Below are 15,493 nucleotides of genomic sequence, written 5' to 3'. Positions count from 1 at the left end.
GTTGGGATGAACAGTGGTTTTGATGGACTCTAGATCTGTTGCTTGCATGCCAGATGGTGAGGAGCTGATGCTTTCTGCTGGAATAAATGGAGAATGGGAGGGAGAGGGTTGATGCTTTGGCTCTGCTTGTGCATGGGAGTGGGGCTTTGGGGTTCTAATGTTTTTCTGTCATTCATTCTTTGGGGCTTTTCTTCTGTTTCATGGATGCCTGCGAAGAGTAAGAACTTCAGGTTGTATACATTCTCTGATATTAAGTGGAACCTTTGAACCATTAAGTTGTCTAGAGTGCCGTTGGAGTACCCAGATTTGTTGGAGGTGTTTAGCAAAGGAGAACCACTATGTTCCCGCCATACAAGGACTATGAATGCACCATCAATTTACTACCTGGTACGTGTCCTCCCTGGGGAAGGCTCTCTGGCTTGTCTGCTCCTCAGAGACAACCTATGGAGAAAAAAATGGACAAGATTTTGGAAGCTATGATGTTGTCTTGCCATCCAACTTCTGTCAAGCATGTTCCTGTAAGACGTATTTCAGAAGCAGCAAAAGAACCTCTCGATGGTGAACAGTGCATAGCCATTTAAGGATGTGGATGTATTTGATGGCCCATCAATGCATTGGCCACTGTGGTCCAATATATGGAAATCATGGAGGGGGTCATTCAAAAAATGACAAATAATGATTGCATCATGGATATAGAGATGTTGACTGCTTTGACCAATATTATCGATTGGCTTTCTAGCCATTAGCCAATATCATAGATAAGTGGATTATTGGCTTACTGAATGTTTGGCTGCTGTGAAAAACTTCAGTGTTTTGCTCGAAGTCACGCTTTCAAAAACCGAACAGGTGTTCTCAAGGCTCTTTTTCCCAGTTGTAAGAGCAGGAGCACTTGCTGTGCGGAAATATCAGCTTTTCACTTTCCAACATTCATTGGAAGCATTCCATGTGCTTGTTTGTCACATTCCTAAATTAATAATGTCATTCTCTGAGGTTCCGGTGACATCATCGTGCAGAATGGCAGCTTAAATCAGCAGCTCCTCTGGAAAAACACATATTTTGCCCCATTAATCCATCAAATATAAGACCTTTCAAAAATATCTGAATTGATAAGGGGGGCAAGAATGGGGAGAAAGAATGGAGATAAAAATAGCATCACTGCAGAGCCTGTGGGAGAGAGAGGTACAACGAGTGGCTCTCCTACACGTGCTCGTGGCGGCGAGGCTGACACTGGGCCTAGTGCAGGCAAAGCAGCAAATATGATAAAGATTCTGGAAGAGATAAGGGAAGTCCAAAAAGATATAAAGCAGCAACTCAATGATATAAAGTCGGAGCTCGCCAACGTCAATCAGAAAATAGTGGTGGCAGAGACTCGAATTGAGAAGATGGAAGATCGGGTGCAAAACATGGAACAGAAACTAAGTAAGACGATAAAAATATTAAATCAACAGGAGATTAAATTGTTTGACCAGGAGAGAAGATCACGACGGAAAAATATCAGGATTTATAATGTTCCCGAGGGAGCGGAGGGATTGTTGATGATGGACTTTGTAGACAAGCTGCTGCGGGAAGCGCTGGAGATTCCTCAGACTACGGAGGTTGAAATTGAAAGGGCGCACCGTTCACTTGTCCAGCGGCCTCCCGGAGACAGAGAAGATAAACAGCGCTCCATTGTACTTAGATTCCTTCGATTCAAGAGCAAGGCGGAGATTCTACGAAGGGCCTGGGCTAAGAAGAGGGTGTTTTGGAATGGGAAGTTAATATACTTACAGAAGGAATATTCCAAAGCGAAATGAATATTAAAGCAAGAAAAGATTAAATTCCAAACCCCGTACCCTGCTAAACTGAGGGTATTTTACCAAGAAGGGATACGACTATATCAGACGGTGGAAGAGGCATCTACAGACATGAAGAACAGAGGGCTGTCCATTAGCATGGTCAAACCAAGGGAAAGTCTGGCTGAGCAGTTATCCTGAACTGCTTGGGAAATACTAAGAGAAACCTAGAAAGCAGGGGGCAGGAACAGGATGAGAGAAGGATTTTAGGAAGAGACTGTCAGTTCTCTGAGGGCAGCCCTCACCTCCTCCAGAAGAGCCATAAGGTTTGGCTAACTTTAAAAGTGCTGATAAACTAAACGGAAGCAAAAATAGACGGTGATATACCTATCTCAAGAAATACGTGTTATAATGTGGATTTTATATTACTCAATTTTTTTAAAAAATCATTTATTCAATCCTTTTTCCCCACCTAAATGAGAATATATATATGGGAGGAATACACAGGGAAATCATTTCTGTGTAATGGACATATTTTTTTTTGTTTACTTTTATAGGTACTGCAGCGGGGGCCCTCAACCCACTGGTAGGAGGGGCTATCCCCCATGGCTAGACTTTTCTTCCAGCCCAACCCAGGGTCATCTAGAGACCCCAGCCTTGGAATCACACCTTTGTTACCTTTTTTTATATTATTCACTTTTCTTGATTCTTATTTATTCAGGGAGTAGATCAATTAAGTTATATTCTGCAAATTTTAATGATATACTAACAGATAAATACATTTAGAGAATAAGACCATATATTAAAGAGACTAGGAGAGAAGAGGTTAGTTCACAACAGGGGAATGGGAACCAGTGCAGAGAGACAGAGGGGTGTAAAATGAGGGTAGAAGCAAAAAGTAGTAAGGTGAAAAGTAAAAGTGGCAGGCCGGCAAACCCAGGGCAGAAATCAAAAAGGGCCACTTTTCAACATAATTGTATAAGGGCTAAGAGTGTTGTAAAAGCAAGCCTGAAGGCTTTGTGTGTCAATGCAAGAAGCATTCGTAACAAGGTGGATGAATTAAAAGTACAGATTGTTATTAATGAATATGATATAGTTGGGATCACAGAGACATGGCTCCAGGGTGACCAGGGACAGGAGCTCAACATTCAGGGATATTCAATATTCAGGAGAGAGAGACATGAAAGAAAAGGAGGTGGGGTAGCATTGCTGGTTAGAGAGGAGATTAACACAATAGAAAGGAAAGACATTAGCCAGGAGGATGTGGAATCGATATGGGTAGAGCTGCATAACACTAAGGGGCAGAAAACGCTGGTGGGAGTTGTGTACAGGCCACCTAACAGTAGTAGTGAGGTTGGGGATGGTATTAAACAGGAAATTAGAAATGTGTGCAATAAAGGAACAGCAGTTATAATGGGTGACTTCAATCTACATATAGATTGGGTGAACCAAATTGGTAAGGATGCTGAGGAAGAGGATTTCTTGGAATGTATGCGGGATGGTTTTTTGAACCAACATGTCGAGGAACCAACTAGAGAGCAGGCTATTCTAGACTGGGTATTGAGCAATGAGGAAGAGTTAATTAGCAATCTTGTCGTGAGAGGCCCCTTGGGTAAGAGTGACCATAATATGGTAGAATTCTTTATTAAGATGGAGAGTGACATAGTTAATTCAGAAACAAAGGTTTTGAACTTAAAGAAGGGTAACTTTGAAGGTATGAGATGTGAATTAGCTAAGATAGACTGGCAAATGACACTTAAAGGATTGACGGTGGATATGCAATGGCAAGCATTTAAAGATCGCATGGATGAACTACAACAATTGTTCATCCCAGTTTGACAAAAGAATAAATCATGGAAGGTAGTGCACCCGTGGCTGACAGGGGAAATTAGGGATCGTATCAATTCCAAAGAAGAAGCATACAAATTAGCCAGAAAAAGTGGCTCACCTGAGGACTGGGAGAAATTCAGAGTCCAGCAGAGGAGGACAAAGGGCTTAATTAGGAAGGGGGGAAAAGATTATGAGAGAAAACTGGCAGGGAATATAAAAACTGACTGTAAAAGCTTTTATAGATATGTGAAAAGAAAAAGATTGGTTAAGACAAATGTAGGTCCCTTACAGTCAGAAACAGGTGAATTGATCATGGGGAACAAGGACATGGCAGACCAATTGAATAACTACTTTGGTTCTGTCTTCACATAAATAATCTTCCGGAAATAGTAGGGGACAGAGGGTCCAGTGAGATGGAGGAACTGAGGGAAATACATGTTAGTAGGGAAGTGGTGTTAGGTAAATTGAAGGGATTAAAGGCAGATAAATCCCCAGGGCCAGATGGTCTGCATCCCAGAGTGCTTAAGGAAGTAGCCCAAGAAATAGTGGATGCATTAGTGAATAATTTTTCAAAACTCTTTAGATTTTGGACTAGTTCCTGAGGATTGGAGGGTGGCTAATGTAACCCCACTTTTTAAAAAAGGAGGGAGAGAGAAACTGGGGAATTATAGACCGGTTAGCCTGACATTGGTGGTGGGGAAAATGTTAGAGTCAGTTATCAAAGATGTGATAATAACACATTTGGAAAGCGGTGAAATCATCGGATAAAGTCAGCATGGATTTGTGAAAGGAAAATCATGTCTGACGAATCTCATAGAATTTTTTGAGGATGTAATTAGTAGAGTGGATAGGGGAGAACCAGTGGATGTGGTATATTTGGATTTTCAAAAGGCTTTTGACAAGGTCCCACACAGGAGATTAGTGTGCAAACTTAAAGCACACGGTACTGGGGGTAAGGTATTGATGTGGATAGAGAATTGGTTGGCAGACAAGGAAGCAAAGAGTGGGAGTAAACGGAACCTTTTCAGAATGGCAGGCAGTGACTAGTGGGGTACCGCAAGGCTCAGTGCTGGGACCCCAGTTGTTTACAATATATATTAATGACTTAGACGAGGGAATTAAATGCAGCATCTCCAAGTTTGCGGATGACACGAAGCTGGGCGGCAGTGTTAGCTGTGAGGAGGATGCTAAGAGGATGCAGGGTGACTTGGATAGGTTAGGAGAGTGATCAAATTCATGGCAAATGCAATTTAATGTGGATAAATGTGAGGTTATCCAGTTTGGTGGCAAAAACAGGAAAACAGATTATTATCTGAATGGTGGCCGATTAGGAAAAGGAGAGGTGCAACGAGACCTGGGTGTCATTATACACTAGTCATTGAAAGTGGGCATGCGGGTACAGCAGGCAGTGAAAAAGGTGAATGGTATGCTGGCATTCATAGCAGGAGGATTTGAGTACAGGAGCAGGGAGGTACTACTGCAGTTGTACAAGGCCTTGGTGAGACCACACCTGGAGTATTGTGTGCAGTTTTGGTCCCCTAATCTGAGGAAAGACATCCTTGCCATAGAGGGAGTACAAAGAAGGTTCACCAGATTGATTGCTGGGATGGCAGGACTTTCATATGATGAAAGACTGGATCGACTAGGCTTATACTCGTTGGAATTTAGAAGATTGAGGGGGGATCTTATTGAAACATATAAAATCCTAAAGGGATTGGACAGGCTAGATGCAGGAAGATTGTTCCCGATGTTAGGGAAGTCCAGAACGAGGGGTCACAGCTTGATGATAAAGGGGAAGCCTTTTAGGACCGAGATGAGGAAAAACTTCTTCACACAGAGAGTGGTGAATCTGTGGAATTCTCTGCCACAGGAAACAGTTGAGGCGAGTTCATTTGCTATAATTAAGAGGGAGTTAGATATGGCCCTTGTGGCTAAAGGGATCAGGGGGTATCGGGGGAAGGCTGGTACAGGGTTCTGAGTTGGATGATCAGCCATGATCGTACTGAATGACGGTGCAGGCTCCAAGGGCCGAATGGCCTACTCCTGCACCTATTTTCTATGTTTCTATTTTGGGTACAAACCTCAAGAATGGTTGAAAAGAGATAAATATAAATATTTAATGAATGTACTGCTGGTGGCTGGTAAAAAGACTCTTACCAGGAAATGGTTATCTCAGGAGAGCCCAACTTTAAATGTATGGATGGAAATTACAATGGACATTTACAAAATGGAGAAGATAACGACATCTGTTAATCATAAGTTGAAACAATTTTATTCATACTGGAAAAAATGGTTTAACTACATAACATCTCATAGGCCTGCTTTTATTTTCACAATCAATGAATATCTTGTTAAAAAAATCACTCCCTACTCTGTACATAGTTTTCTTCTTTCGATTGTTCTTTCTTTCCTCTTCTTTCTATAAGAGTATACTTTAGATAAATACTATGTGGAGATTTATGACAAATATGATTATATGATATATATGTACAGTATCTGAAATGCATCCTATGGAAATGTTTGTTTCATGATGAAACTCAATAAAAGTAAATTATAAAAATAATGTCATTCTCTAAAGAAGAGTCCAATTCTGCTATAAGCCGTCGACAACAATGGTCTGTTTTGGTACTCTGCATGATCTTGCAGTTTTCGGGCTTCCCTGACCTAAATGAACCTGTCATATAATCACTAAAGGATTTTCCCGTTCCAAATGAGGGAAAAACAAAGCAGCTGCTCAATCAGAATGCCTGGATGTCACAGCGTAAAATGTATTGGAACCTTTGTACTCAAGACTCAACTTTCTCAACCTTCTGTCTGACACTCATTGCCTCATGCAAAGGTTCCAATGCATTTTTCTTTGTGCCATCCAGGTATCCTGCAAAATTGGATACAGGAAAGACAGGACTGGCAGATCTTGGTGATACCTGCTACGTGAAGAGTGTCATTCAGGTCCTTTTCATGACTTCTGACTTCAGGAATGCTGTTATGCTACTCAAGGAGAGTGATTCGCAATTATGAATGATGAAACTTCCATGGTTATTTGCTTTCCTGGAACATAGCCATCTCTCCATCTCTCCATATATCTTCTTGAAAGCTTCATCTCCTCCATGGTTTAATCACAGATTGCATTAGAACCAGTCAGAGTATTGAAGATATCTATTGGACAGGCTACATGAAGAGGAGAAGCCTAGTAAAGGAGTATCTCATGGACTGAGACATTCAGGCAATGAAGCCTGTACAGAAGGTTGAGATCCAGAGAAAACAGTAATAGAAAGAATGTTTGGAGGGAAATTGGGGACTAGGATCTTCTGTTACTGTTGTTACAATGTTTCCCTCCAAGAGGAAGCTTTTACAGACACAGCTCGAGCATTTTCCACTGCCTAACAAGGTTCTACAAAGGTGGTCCTAATGTTTCAATGAAGATTACGAGTGCAGGTAATTTGGCATCACAAAATGAGCACCAACACATGATGGCCAAGACTCTAAATAAACAGACACAAACAAAATATAAGGAGCATTCAGTGCGAGTGGTACCATTTGAAATAATCGGTTCCCATGGAACAGCAAAAGGGGAGAATGCAGCATCTAGAATTAGTTGTTTGCCACAGAATGATTTTTCAGTGGCCTCTGGGGAAGAAGTGTGTGACTCAGCAAATTGTAGATGGTTTCTGATATCATTAACTACTTTCTTTCACCAGAAATGCTGTTTGGTGATAGCAGATATTATTTTCAATAAATGTACCTCATTACAAGAAGCAGAAGTGATGGAATTAACTGGAAGACCGCATTATCTTATCTTGACTTTATTATGATTCTCCTTTGATCTTGCAACTATGAAGTACAGAAAGATTCTGGATAATGTAGCTGTTCCTTTAGTCCTTAATCTACCTGTTAGGATTAATTCAAAGAATGAGCAGAACATTTGTGGTGAAAATCAATTATGTTAGCGAGGAAAATGGAAACTTTTTGCAGAGAAAAGATGTTGGGTTTCCTCTTAGGACATTCTGGATCCTCATTTAACCATGGACTTTTATAACATGTATCCTGACTGATCTGGGCCATCAGATGCTGGCCATAAGTGGGGCAGGGGGAGGATCCAGTCATGAACCCTTCCAATCAGCCAGGCACACTGGGTGACGGCAGGTTTCGAGTTTATTAGAGTTACTTAGTGACTACTTTTATCATTAAGCTGTTGCCGTGTTTTTTGTAATAATCATTATGTGATTATGGTTTCTTTTTTCTTCTCATTGTCAGGTGATGGTTTTTTGATTTTGACCAGTTCTGTGTGTTCAAATGCCAAGTAAGCAAGCTTGGGATTATTCTCAGTATTTTTCTCCGAATTCTCAGTATTCTTCATTGTTAATTTCTACTATCGAGTCCTGAGTTTACTCCACCCCTGGGTCCGCTTGTCCAAAGATTGTGACATTTGCGTGGGGGGGGGGGGGGTTGGTCAGGAAGGTTCAGTCACCTGGCATTCAATGTGCGGTGGTAAATTGGATTAGGCATTGGCTTCGCGGGAGAAGCCAGAGACTGGTAGTAGATGGTTGCTTTTCTTAACTAGCAAGTGCGCTGCAGAGTTCGGTGCTGGGTCTGTTGTTGCTTGTTGTCTATATCAATGATCTGGGTGGTAATGTGGTAAACTGGATCAGCAAATTGTGGATGACCAAGATTGGGGGTGCAGTGGACAGCAAGGAAGACTTCCAAAGTCTGCTAAGGCTGGGATCTGAACCAGTTGAAAAAATGGGCTAAAAATGGCGGATGGAATGTAATGTAGATAAGTGTAAAGTGTAGCACTTTGGGCAGACCAACCAGGGTAGGTCTTATGCTGTGAGCTGTAGGGCACTGAGGAATGCAGTAGAACAGAGACATCTGCGAATACAGATCCAAAGTGGTGCCACAGGTAGATAGGGTTGTAAAGAAAACTTTTGGCACATTGGCCTTCATAAATCAATGTATTGAGTACAGGAGTTGGGAAATTATGTTGAAATTGTAGAAGACATTGGCGAGGCCTAATTTGGAGTATTGTGTGCAGTTTCGGTCACCTACCTACAGGAAAGATGTAATTAAGATTGAAAGAATGCAGAGAAAATTTAAAAGGATGTTGCTGGGACTTGAGGACCTGAGTTATAGGGAAAGATTGAATAGGTTAGGACTTAATTCCCTCAAACATAAAAGATTGAGGGGAAATTTGATAGAGGTATACAAAATTATGAGGCTTATAGATAAGATAAATGCAACCACTCCAGTTGGGTGAGATTACAACGGGAGGCTGTGGGGTTAAGGGTGAAAGGTGAAATGTTTAAGGGGATCGTGAGGAGGAATTTCTTCACTCAGAGGGTGCTGAGTGTGTGGAATGAGCTCCCAGTGCAAATGGTGGATGTTGGTTCAAACTGAACAGTTAAGAGGAGTTTGAATCGGTACATAGATGGGAAGGGTGTGGAGGGCTAAAGCTCAGGAGCAGACTGATGGAACGAGGCGGATTAATGGTTCGGCATGGTTTAGGTGGGCTGAGGGGCTTGTTTCTGTGTGGTGGTGTTCTCCGACTCCAGCCTTCAGCTCATGACTCCTGCCACCTAGATCTTGAATTTCAGAAGTAGCGCTTTTCAGCCTAATGCTGTGTTTCTAGAACAACTTTTGATCAAAATGTTCTCACTGAAACTGACACAATGGTGATCAATAATTTTGTGCATGGCCTGTCAAGGGCAAGCACTGAAGGAAAAGGGTTATCAGATCTGCTAAAGTTATTCTATACAATCAGTAAGGGCTGGAGTAAAAACCTGAGATCGAAAATAAAACTGAAAATGCAGACAGCACTCAGTATCTATGGAGAGAGAAAATGAGACAAAAGTTTCATGTCAACGAATCTTCATCTAAACTGGAAAAGTGAGAAAATAAAGCTGCTTTATGTGTCAAAAAGGAGGAGGGATGGAGCAAAGAAAAAGGAGCATGTCTGTGACTGAATGCAGAACAAAATTGTCAAGGTCCAGCAGTTAGAAGTAAAAGGGTAAAGAAATTTAAAAAATGAAATTTCCAGCAACGTCATTGGAAAGAAATTACAATTGCTTACTAGAATTGGTTGAGTTCAACACCGAATCATGGGGGCTATAATATGTCAGATGAAAGATGAGGTACTGTACCTTGAGCTTCCGTTGGGCAACATTAGATCAATGTAAGTGGGCAATCCGAGTCTGATCTCTCCAATGAAGAGGAAACCTCAGGAATGTCACAGACTAACTATCAGTGCTTGACCTGCACCCTTTTGTCTTGATATTGCAGTTAATGGCTACAAATTATCTACTGGAGTGCAACGATCAACATTTGTGGGAGGAAATGAATTAACGATGTTTCAGGAAGCTTCAATGCTTTGCAAATAAAAACCCACTCTCCCACCCAGCCCAAAGCACCTAATGCACTGATAACCCCCCCCAAAAAACTTTAACAATTCATTTCCTCCCACCAAGTTTTTTTTGCTGCTCCAGATTCCAGCATCTGCATTCTCTTGTGGCCCGTCTGAAGTAATGACTACTTTGACAACTTTGTTTTGCACAGCCATCCGGTATTCTCTCCACCCTGCCCCTTTCTGAAATGTAAATCATGCTTGATTTCTCACATATATATTCTGATGAAGGCTCATAGATCTGTTTCATTTCTCGAACGTGGATTTGTGAGCTCGGGGCTGGGGAGGAGAGCAAGGTGTGATGACAGTAGTTTGGATGCATGAAGGTAGGTGGGAGAATGAGGTGTGATGATAGAGATTTGGGAGCCTAAAGGTGGGTGGGAGAGTGGGGGAAGCCCAGATAGAGCTTTAGCAAGCTGGAAGGTATTTTTAGAGGAGGCTGGGTGGGAGAATAAGGTTTTTGTTTTTGTAGTATTGGGACCTTCCTGTCTTTTTCACATTGTTTGTTTGTCCATCTTGTTGTGTGCAGTTTTTCATTTGTGCTTCTTTGTACTTACTGTCAATACCCACAAGAGAATGAACCTCAGGGATGTACACAGTGATAATAAACTTGGTAACAAATCTACTTTGAACATTCAACTTTGAGTTCCTCCAGCAGATGTCTGGAACCATTAATTCAATATTGAGTGAGTAGAATCTGAGACTGCCTGACCGGCTGAGAGCTTCTAACATCTATTTTTTTAACCAGTTGTGATATTAATTCATCTTTCTCGTTTATGTTTCTCATTGAGAAATAATTAAGTTCCAAACTAAAAGAATTAGTTGCTGCCTGTAGTGTGGTAATTGCACAGCAGCACAGGGCCCATGGTAACGTAAGCCTATTACAGTGCCAGTGACCCCAGTCCATTTCCTGCTGATGTCTGTAAGGAGTTTGTACATTCTCCCCATGACCATGTGGGTGTCCTTTAGGTGCTCCGGTTTCCTCCCACCTTCCAAAGACGTACGGGCTAGGAGGTTAATTGGTCACATGCGTGCAATTGGGCAGTGTGGGCACGTTGGGCCGTAAGAGCCTGTTGCTGAGCGGCATCGCTAAATAAATAAATAAACACCACTTCAGAAAATGAATTTAACATGTGTTGCATTTCCATATAATGTCTCATTATTAATTCATTTCTCCTTAACTGATTCCACTCAGGAATTAAATATTCATTCTACTTTTAAAACATGCCTTTTACCCATCTAAGTTGTACCACGGTTAACAAGACAGTGCCATAATTACAATTGATGTAGCACTACTTTTAGATCTAGTAATTCCCTCACCTGCATCTGAATTGAATGGCCAATTTTTAATCACTCCAATTACCATCGCCAGGTTTTATTTCCTGAACGTGGAACTCTGAGGTCATTGACTTAGAAAGACAAATCTGAATGCTACAAGCATTATTTTTTGTATTACGGGAGAACAATAGGATAAAAGGGATTTGGACTTTGATGCACCGATGAATTGTTGGCTACTGTCTCCAGGATGTTGACCAGTGAAGGGGAGTGCATATTCATTGGAATGCTATTAGGAATTACAGACTTAAAGATTGTACTTAGGTTACAAAAACTTGGCTTCTGTTCCCCGAGTTTAGGAGACTGAAGGGTGATCTTATTGCATGTTTAAAAATGGAAGTTCCACTGGGAGCCGGCTACTGGTATGTATCCTTTAAATAAAAAGCTTTACCATGGGTTTCCCAAGGCCTTCCTACCTCCATCCACCTCACCAGTCCATCCTGGACGGAATGGGGTGAATTGGTGAGAGGGATGGGAACTCACATTCAACTAAAGGGCAATGGAAATTGAAAACTCCCTCCATGATAAAGCATGGATGCTGGACCAAACGAATTTCTTGTTACTGAGGCGGACAATCTTTTGTTCCATTTGAAACAAATGAGGTTAAAAAGAACTGATCAGCCATGTTGCTTGAAAGGTTAATATCCATCTCTTTAAACATAGTGGGATGATGGTATTGTATCTCAAGGCATAACACTGGCAAAATCTAATAGTTTAGAAAACCTATCTCATGATCTATGAGTGAAATTTATTGAACGCCTTTGAGTATTTACTGTGCTTGGTGTAACTTTGTCATCTTGTTTTCATTCCCTTTCACTTGGCCACCAACTCTATTATAAATTATTTTGCTACTTACTTACACTAAGGGACAATTTACTGGAAAAAAAATGATCATCTTTGTGATATTGCAGAATACTGGAGCCGCTGACAGAGAATGAGCTATGAGGAAACCCCACAAGCTACACCCGGACAGCACTGAGTCCAGATCCTTGAGGCAATATTCAATGAGGAGCTGTTTGAACAAGTTCTAGTCAGAAGTGTGCAGTGCTAAGAACCAGCTACTGGTGGGTATCTTCTAAGTTAAAACTTTTCTGTGGGTATTTTCAGGACATAGAACATAAAATAGTACAGCACAGTACAGACCCTTCGGCCCACAATGTTGTGCCGACCCTCAAACCCTGCCTCCCATATAAGCCCCCACCTTAAATTCCTCCATAATTCCTGTCTAGTAGTCTTTTAAACTTCACTAGTGTATCTGCCTCCACCACTGACTCAGGCAGTGCATCCATGCACCAACCACTCTCTGAGTAAAAAACCTTCCTCTAATATCCCCCTTGAACTTCCCACCCCTTACCTTAAAGCCATGTCCTCTTGTATTGAGCAGTGGTGCCCTGGGGAAGAGGCGCTGGCTATCCACCCTATCTATTCCTCTTATTATCTTGTACACCTCTATCATGTCTCCTCTCATTCTCCTTCTCTCCAAAGAGTAAAGCCCTAGCTCCCTTAATCTCTGATCATAATGCATACTCTCTAAACCAGGCAGCATCCTGGTAAATCTCCTCTGTACCCTTTCCAATGCTTCCACATCCTTCCTATAGTGAGATGACCAGAACTGGACACAGAACTCCAAGTGTGGCCTAACCAGAGTTTTATAGAGCTGCATCATTCCATTGCGACTCTTAAACTCTATCCCTCGACTTATGAAAGCTAACACCCCATAAGTTTTCTTAACTACCCTAACCACCTGTGAGGCAACTTTCAGGGATCTGTGGACATGTACCCCGAGATTCCTCTGCTCCTCCACACTACCAATTATCCTGCCATTTACTTTGTACTCTGCCTTGGAGTTTGTCCTTCCAAAGTGTACCACCTCACACTTCTCTGGGTTGAACTCCATCTGCCACTTCTCTGCCCACTTCTGCATCCTATCAATGTCTCTCTGCAATCTTTGACAATCCTCTACACTATCTACAACACCACCAACTTTTGTGTCGTCTGCAAACTTGCCAACCCACCCTTCTACCCCCACATCCAGGTCATTAATAAAAATCACGAAAAGTAGAGGTCCCAGAACAGATCCTTGTGGGACACCACGAGTCACAATCCTCCAATCTGAATGTACTCCATCCACCACGACCCTCTGCCTTCTGCAGGCAAGCCAATTCTGAATCCACCTGGCCAAACTTCCCTGGATCCCATGCCTTCTGACTTTCTGAATAAGCCTACCATGTGGAATCTTATCAAATGCCTTACTAAAATCCATGTAGATCACATCCACTGCACTACCCTCATCTATATGCCTGGTCACCTCCTCAAAAAACTCTATCAGGCTTGTTAGACACGATCTGCCCTTCACAAAGCCATGCTGACTGTCCCTGATCAGACCATGATTCCCTAAATGCCCAGAGATCCTATCTCTAAGAATCTTTTCCAACAGCTTTCCCACCACAGACGTAAGGCTCACTGGTCTATAATTACCCGCACTATCCCTACTACCTTTTTTGAACAAGGGGACAACATTCGCCTCCCTCCAATCCTCCGGTACCATTCCTGTGGACAACGAGGACATAAAGATCCTAGCCAGAGGCTCAGCAATCTCTTCTCTCGCCTCATGGAGCAGCCTGGGGAATATTCCGTCAGGCCCCGGGAACTTATCTGTCCTAATGTATTTTAACAACTCCAACACCTCCTCTCCCTTAATCTCAACATGCTCCAGAACATCAACCTCACTCATATTGTCCTCACCATCACCAAGTTCCCTCTCATTGGTGAATATCGAAGAGAAGTATTCATTGAGGACTCGCTCACTTCCACAGCCTCCAGGCACATCTTCCCACCTTTATCTCTAATCGGTCCTACCTTCACTCCTGTCATCTTTTTTTTCTTCACATAATTGAAGAATGCCTTGGGGTTTTCCTTTACCCTACTCGCCAAGGTCTTCTCATGCCCCCTTCTTGCTCTTCTCAGCCCCTTCTTTAGCTCCTTTCTTGCTTTCCTATAGACCCATCTGATCCTTGCTTCCTAAACCTCATGTATCCTGCCTTCTTCCACCTGACTAGATTTTCCACCTCACTTGTCACCCATGGTTCCTTCACCCTACCATTCTTTATCTTCCTCACCAGGAAAAATTTATCCCTAACATCCTGCAAGAGATCTCTAAACATCGACCACATGTCCATAGTACATTTCCCTGCAAAGACATCATCCCAATTCACACCCGCAAGTTCTAGCCTTATAGCTTCATAATTTGCCCTTCCCCAATTAAAAATTTTCCTGTCCTCTCTGATTCTATCCTTTTCTATGATAATGCTAAAGGCCAGGGAGCGGTGGTCACTGTCCCCCAGATGCTCACCCATTGAGAGCTCTGTGACCTGACCCGGTTCATTACGTAGTACTAGATCTAGTATGGCATTCCCCCTGGTCGGCCTGTCCACATACTGTGACAGGAATCCATCCTGGACACACTTAACAAACTCTGCCCCATCTGAACCCTTGGAACTAATCAGGTGCTAATCAATATTAGGGAAGTTAAAGTCACCCATGATAACAACCCTGTTATTTTTGCACCTTTCCAAAATCTGCCTCCCAATCTGCTCCTCTGTATCTCTGCTGCTACCAGGGGGCCTATAGAATACCCCCAGTAGAGTAACTGCTCCCTTCCTGTTCCTGACTTCCACCCATACTGACTCAAAAGAGGATCCTGCTACATTACCAACCCTTTCTGTAGCTGTAATAGTATCCCTGACCAGTAATGCCACCCCTCCTCCCCTTTTTCCACCCTCTCTATCCCTTTTAAAGCACTGAAATCCAGGAATGTTGAGAATCCATTCCTGCCCTGGTGCCAGCCAAGTCTCTGTAATGGCCACTACATCATAATTCCATGTATGTATCCAAGCTCTCAATTCATCACCTTTGTTCCTGATGCTTCTTGCATTGAGGTATACACATTTCAGCCCTTCTACTTTACTGTCTTTACACCGTTTATTCTGCTTCTCTTTCCTCAAAGCCTCCCTATATGTTAGATCTGGCTTTATTCCATGCACTTCTTTCACTGCTCTATCGCTCTGGGTCCCATCCCCCTTGCAAGTTAGTTTAAACCCTCCCGAACCATGCTAGCGAACCTACCTGCATCCCACTTCTATTGCTCTTACTAATTCAT

At 42.4% G+C, this 15,493-nt stretch overlaps 1 pseudogene; it reads left to right on the top strand.

Annotated features, from left to right (window-relative positions):
- The first annotated feature begins 605 nt into the window (after window positions 1-605).
- Window positions 606-6,986, top strand: LOC134349271 (ubiquitin carboxyl-terminal hydrolase 35-like; annotated as a pseudogene).
- Window positions 6,987-15,493: the final 8,507 nt, after the last annotated feature.

This window comes from Mobula hypostoma, chromosome 1, assembly GCF_963921235.1.
Source record: "Mobula hypostoma chromosome 1, sMobHyp1.1, whole genome shotgun sequence".
NCBI classification, from domain to species: domain Eukaryota; kingdom Metazoa; phylum Chordata; class Chondrichthyes; order Myliobatiformes; family Myliobatidae; genus Mobula; species Mobula hypostoma.
This window is presented reverse-complemented; position numbering and strand designations above follow the sequence as displayed.